Genomic DNA, 7712 nt, shown 5'->3' on the forward strand with positions numbered 1-7712 from the left:
ACACGATAACATATTATCATACGAGTAGATGGAAAAATAAAATATTTTACATATCTATTCCACCGGCAAATTGATCATTGTCCGAGAAATCAATCAGAAAATCTCCAGCATCAAAATGAGTTGAATCACTCAAATGTTCATTGTGTTCAGTAAAGTTGGTCTCCTTTTCTTTCCCCTTTATTGATTCTTTATAAAGTTTACAAAGGTACTCAGGGGCTCGACAAATACGGGACCAATGTCCTAGAGTACCACATCTAAAACAAGAATTTTCAAATCTTTTTGAGTGATTCTCATTAACACTCGTATTCTCATGATGCCTTTTCGGTGAATGGTTTGGGACGCTCTTTTGAGATGAGTTATAGAAGTAACTATCTCGATTATTTTCAAAACCACGGCCGCGTCCACAACCACAACCACTTCCACGTCCATGTCCACGTCCACGACCATGACCTTGATTCCGTCCTCGACCAAAATCTTGTCCATAACTTTGATTTTGGTTTCCATATTTAAATTCATTTTTGCTTACGACATTTACTTCAGGAAATACCGTTGAACCAGTGGGTCGTGCATGATGATTTCTCATTAACAGCTCGTTATTCTTTTCTGTTACAAGGAGACAGGCGATAAGTTCAGAATATCTCGAAAATCCACGTACTCTATATTGTTGTTGTAGAGTTATATTCAATGCGTGAAAAGTGGAAAATATTTTTTCAAGCATTTCCAATTCAGTAATCTCGTGCCCACAAAATTTCAATTGTGAGATTATTCGATAAATCGCCGAGTTGTAATCACTGACTTTCTTAAAATCTTGGAATCTTAACGTATTCCTTTCATCCCAGGCGGTCGGAAGTATAACTTCCCTTATATGTTCGAATCTTTCTTTTAATCCCTTCCACAAAGCCATGTAATCTTTTTCAATTAGATATTCACATTTTAATCCCTCGTCAAGATGTCGACGCAATAATATCATGGTTTTTGTCTTTTCTTGTGATGTGGATATGCCATTTTCTTTTATGGTCTCATTTAGACCCAATGACTCAAGATGAATTTCTACATCGAGAGTCCATGGCATATAATTTTTTCCCGTAATATCAAGAGCAATGAATTCGAGCTTTGCCAAGTTTGACATGGTGATACTAAAAAAAATTATGATGCATTTTATTAGTTAATGAATATTGCAATACAAAGTAATGGATAAACAACAAGTACAAGCATTTGTAAAAATAAAGAAAACACACGAGGAGGATATTCTCCGATATATACAAGATTTGTGAGTATTATAACCAAAATAATTAAAAATAACCTTGAGAAAGCCATCTTCTTTTTTCTTAAAAAATTTGATGAAGAATAATTTTTAGAGAAGAAGAGAAAGTTGGAGTGATTGAATGTGTTTGTGATATCATATTTATAGGGCAAAAACTAGCCGTTTTGTTACCGTTTATGACCGTTGGTGTACAAAAAAATAAATGTATATATTTGTATAATTTTATGATAATAATATGATGTATATAATATTAGTCAAGTTTAAATAATTATGTATATCATATCATATTATTATAATGAGGTTTCATAAGGTATTTTGTTTAAAAAAACTTTATAAGCTTTTATACTTGTCGTATCCCTTACCGGGAGTGTGGGATGTCGTCTTAACATCCTCCCAGGATTTATAACAAGTTTTTTGAAAAATTTATTTTTATTATTTCTGATCTTTATTATATAGTAACATTATATTATATATTAAATATATATACAATAATTAAATAAACAGTAAAATAAATATTATTACTTTTGTTACATTTTTCTTCAGTTTTGGAGTTTGGAAAAATATGGAGGGCTTTTAGAGCTTCGTGCTGATAACGTGTTATGAAAAGGTAAAAATTTATGGTAAAAAAAGTAAAAATATCAAACTCTCAAAATTATCAAACTATACACTTTAAATATTTTTCTCTCAACTCAATTGTGATTTTCTTCACAAATGAGATATCTATTTATAGAATTTCTTTACAAATAATCCAAAAATAAATTTATCATTACATACATCATCACACATTAATTTTCAATATTTACAACTCTTATTTTCAACATTCAAATATTCAATTATTATTCTTCAACATTCAAAACATATTTTTCAACAAAATCGATATTTTTTAGTCACACTTTATATTTTAATCGTGATCATAGTTCTAATAATGAAAAATATAACTATAATCAATAAATTAAGTCAAAACACTTCACATCAAACAAATTTTGAATAATACAACACTTGTTCAATAAAATAAGTTAAAAGACTTGATATTCAAACAAATTTAAAATAATACAAAACTGAATCTCACGAGAAAATAACATTTATTTTATACTTCTATCAAAATATGACACCAACATTACCAACATATGTATTTGTCAACATAACTCGATCTTCTCGCGTTTTCACCTATACATGCAATGGAGAACAATTATTAAGAACTATATAATTTTTTTTAAAAAAATATTATAATTACGTTAATCATTTCAAATTTTATTAAGTAAAAACATTGTACAATACGCCATTGTAGATTTTTATCTTCCACGTTGTCTCCCCTTGATGATGCTTAGTCCATCTCATTTCTTATGCGTGTCCTGAGATCTCTACCAGCCTGCCTCCTTTCTTGATGAATGGCGTGGTGTTGTAATTGGAATGCAAGTTCATCGCAATATTGTCCATCATGAACATGGTAGAATCTTCCATCATATGTGTTCACATATTCGCTTAGTATAAACCATGATTGTATAAGCTACGCAAGATCTAATCCAAATCATTTTGCTGCACATATAACATGTGATCAAGGAATTCCAAATATTGTCAATTTGCACGTGTGCAATCACGTTTAGAAATGTTAACAGCTTGTATATGATGTTGGCGAACTGGTCTTGCTCATGTGGCAATGGATGTTGTTTGATCCCTTTAGTCAAATTTTACTATCGATGTTCAATTGACTTTTTTGACCACGTATCAAATTTTGAGTAAGCGTATTCAGTCCATGGTTGATTTTTTTCATCATTTTTTGACTTCTTGTTCGGCATTGAATCAAATAGTGCATGTATCGTTGTAAGGTCAACTTCACTATTACAATTATAGAGACACGTTGAGCCCCTTTCAACACACTATTAATACATTCATACATGTTCGTCTTCATTATCCCTCGTCTCCATCTATCATCATGAGCCAATGGCCATTTTTATTTTTCGATGTTTGTCTAATAAGTGAAAGCTGCTCCATTTTTTGTTTTAATTGCTTTTATTATGGCATTAAATTTTCCAATTTGGTGTTGCATCTCTACTTCCTAACATAAATCCTTCAAATGAATGTTTTTGAACTTAATGTTGAAATTAGAGCACACATTCCTCAAACAAAAATGATGGATACCGTGAGGAGGTTTGAAGTTATGGAGATCTTGCACTGTACTTGTTATTTCCGCATGTCTATCAGATATAAGGCACACACCTCTGCGACCTCTTGTAACATGTCGTGCAACATTACCTAGGAACCAATGCCGAGACTCTTAATTTTATTCATCACCAAGCGCAAATGCTAGAGGCAAAACATGATTATTGACATCTAAAGTTACTCCTATGAGTGGCTTGTGCTTATACTTAGTGTACATATGGGTATCATCTACACTGATTATGTTGCACAATGTCAAAAACATCTATACATCGTTTGAAGGCCTAATATACAAAGTTCAAAATTTTAAGTGAATGTTCGTACGATCGAAGGTGCTTTAACTCTATAATAGCTCCTGGATTGTACTTTGACAGAGCACCCATATATTTAGAAAGCAAAGATATAGATCTTTCTGATATGCCATAAACGATCTCCACTGCATGATTCAAACTCTTCCATGATTCAGTATACAATATATCATACCCATATTTTGATTTAATGCTCTCTTGCACATATTGTTTTCGTATACATGAACACAACGCACGATTCCCAAAAGTGTGTTGGCTATCATGTTGACGTCAAGGTTGTGGTTATCTATACTCACTTCGCTAGATATGCACGTGTGATCCTCACCATACTTTTTGATCATAAAATAGCCTGATTTTTGTTTCAATGATGCTCGAAGTCCCTACCTACAATTTCCACCTTCAGACCAGTTCTTGCATTTGACCTTCCAAATTGTTTGAGAACTTTGGACAACGATATATTCAAGTCTCAAATCTCGAACAGAAAAACCCTTCATGGATGCTATTAAATCATTTTTTCTCTTAAAAACAATTTTCACAGCGAGCTCTGGCATGTAATGATTGTAAAAATTTGTTCGTGATGCAGTAGGAAGACCAAATTGATCTGGAATCTTTTCCTCATATACTTAGTTGAAAATTGGGTAATTTCACGTAACTGTTGCTCTGGTGTATTAGAAAAGTTCTGTGTAAGTGTTTATCCAGAGATCGGGACATGCGACGATGTGCCTTCATTTGATTTGTCAACATGTTAATCATCTTCTATATCAATCGATGGAGCATCCAAATCATCATCGCTACTCATAACATGACGAGAATTGCCCCCAAACAAATCCTCTTGCTCAGGCAAGTGTTCTATAATTATAGCGGAAATATTTGCGGCCCTAGTAGAACTATCAAAAGGTCCAACATTTGTGGTATTTTTTCATGACCCTGTGAATTTAAATCTCATTGTTGTCTTATATTTGACCCATGAAACATCAAATTTTGAGGGAAGCGTTAGATGATGATCTCAACCCCCTGAAGTAAAATCACATTATCGTGTTCTATTTGTCCCCCATGCATAATCTTCTTCTATGGGAGACGCGATCTGGTGATCCCAAGGCCCAGTGTGGATCCCAAAATATATCTGAGTTGAATGTTCGTCAACGTGATATATAGAAAGTCCTGCAATTACTAGCATGACTGCCTCAAAATCATAATCACTTATGTTTTGTGACACTGGCGATGATTCAACATACAAGTACAAGCAATCCGGTATGGAAAAATCAAACATAAATTGTAGACTATCATCATCTAATATATACATGCTCTTATGTAACAAGACAACACACTATAAGAATATTTTGTTGACAATTTGATGCAGAATTTTGATGGGTCGATCCATAGTATGCGATACACATAATTCACCAATTGGGAAAATGTAATAGACAATGGGATTTTCATGGGCCTAGTTGCGGGGATGCTATATCTAACCCTCCCATCTTCAATAATGACTTAGTCACCTACGTAGATTAAGGCCCTCACTGTATTCATGTCTAGTGAGAAAACTAAGATATAATGTCATACAATCATAAAATATTTTTAATGAGTTTATTACAAATAATTATCTTAAAATATATATTTTAAGAGGACTGTTGCAATTATCTTGAATCCAAGGTGAGTAAGTTAAAGACTGAGAATGAAATAATGCATGCTAATTACCAGAGAATGTTGATTGAAAATACAAAGTTATTTTTTCTGGTAAATTCATGGACTAATTGTTCTTTTTCATTAGAGAAGATGCGAGAACTACATAAGAAATCTGGAGAAATAACTGGTCTCAGATTCAATAGTCATGAAAGCACTTATGAAACCAGGACCCAACCGCAGATTAATATATGCAAAGATAAATACATTTACTTTGTTAAATCCAGTACAATATATGAACAACATGGTCAGGCTGGGAGGAAAGGCTATTGGAAAAATGGATCCAGTAGCAGATCAAGTTCAATAGCACAGACCTCGGTGAAGGTAAGACACTACCGATTCTACAATTTCAAACTTGTTTAGAAGAGATATAGGATAGTATACATGTACAACATGGGGAAGACAACATGATAGAGTAAACTTTGTTCAAATGCACTTAGATTTTCTGTTGAACACACCTCATAGATCGCCCAAAGTACAAGACCATTTAGGATAGTACAAATGTGGGTTCCTAAGAGACTAATCAAATTCAGATACCAAATAAATTGGTTACCAATTAATAAATCTTGTGTTTGTAGAAAAAAAGAGCACAGTTGATGTCAAGAAATCAACCTAGCACCTGGATAGTGGATGCTCCACGATCTGTTGACCTAGTCTTTCCATATAGCCTAACCAAGAATATGAGCCTGGGCTTTTATGAGCATTTAGTGATCTATCCTGTTTCTTGAGTAGTTTCTTGTAGTGGTGAAGATGGTGTTCGACGTAGGGTAGACACTCACTTTATTTGAGATAATTCTAACTCGGTCTCCTCTTTGCTTCTCAGGACCAGCCCCGGGCTCTTGGTTTTTCTTCCCCGCCCGAGTCCAAGGATGACCCAGGCTCTTTCCAGGGCACCAAATATGTTCTACAATTATGAGAATTCGGTAAGTGTATGAAGTTTTAGTTGAGACATTCAAGGTAGCTACTGGGTTTGTATTGTGCAAAAAACTAAATGTTCCACACAATATACATGTTTGTGCAAAATGAATTCCAAATCCTAAGTATGATGAAGGATCAATTGCTGGGCATCTTGAGGTGCTTCAAACAAAATATTCTCCAAAAACTGCAATAGCTCGTGTTCTAAGAATGTTTACACTAATGAATTAGATCGAGTTTAGTATTAAACCAAGCCGAAAACACTCGAAGTAATCCTTCGTTAAGAAACACTGATATATTTTATATCATGTGTAACTGAATAACTGAAAATAACAGGAACCGGTTGTGACATATATCAGTTCAGTTATGATGAAAAACTGAACCGACGGATGCTCTTACTAATCAAATCAGTTTGAAAACAATAATTAAACAATTAAATACACAAGATATGTTTATGGATGTTCGAAGTCTTCAACTGCTCCTATGTCACCCCTTCTACCTCCTTAAGTAGGATACACTAGAAGACTTTAATTAATTACAACAAGTGTAATAACCCACCCAACTTAGGACTTAGCCAACTGCCTAAATGAACTTCTAGACTAGACTGAAGGCAGCACCTTCCAGTCAACACTTGTTTAACATCTGTGTGTCAAAGACTACATACACAAGTTTAACGTCTTTTTGCACGATTGTATTTGGTGGTGGTGTGTGTGTGTGTGTGAGAACTGAACAAGGAATGCACCACGAACGTGTTCTCACACACTGAAGGAAGTAAGATTCGAAACTAATCTGATATGACTTGAGTATTCCCTCTGGGCAAATTGCTTCTAGAAAGCTGATAAGCAAATAAGCGTGCCTTTTTTATGTATATCTTCACACACTCTTGTATGTTCGTGTTGTTTGCTGATGGTCTTGAGCTTGTATTTATAGAGGCATTGAGACTGTACTCCAAGACTCATCACATGTGATCGTTGCAGCTTGAATGCGTTCCTTGATATATATGTCTCGACTTTTCTGACATGCCTCCAATAATCTCTCGGCTTTATTCTTTGCTGCAACGTCCATTATTGTACCTTTGATCGTACATATGCTTTTGTATCTTTGTGCGTAGCTGGAATCCATTTGGGTAAGCTTGTCTTAATCTGCAACTGATTAATTTTTAACTGATGTTCCTAACTGCTCTTCAGTTGGGCTGGTGAAATCAGTTGACTCGTTAGTTGAACTGATTTAACTTTTTCAGTTGAACTGGTCAGATGAGTTCTTCATCAGTTGGACTCTTCATTAGCTGGCCGGGCTTCTGAAGGTCTTCTGTTGAACCACCAATCATCTGTACAATCAGTTGAACTGATTCAGTTTGGTCGATCAGTCGGTGTTTTCAATTTACA

Source organism: Primulina tabacum, chromosome 12 (assembly GCF_025594145.1).
Source record: "Primulina tabacum isolate GXHZ01 chromosome 12, ASM2559414v2, whole genome shotgun sequence".
Classification (NCBI taxonomy): Eukaryota; Viridiplantae; Streptophyta; class Magnoliopsida; order Lamiales; family Gesneriaceae; genus Primulina; species Primulina tabacum.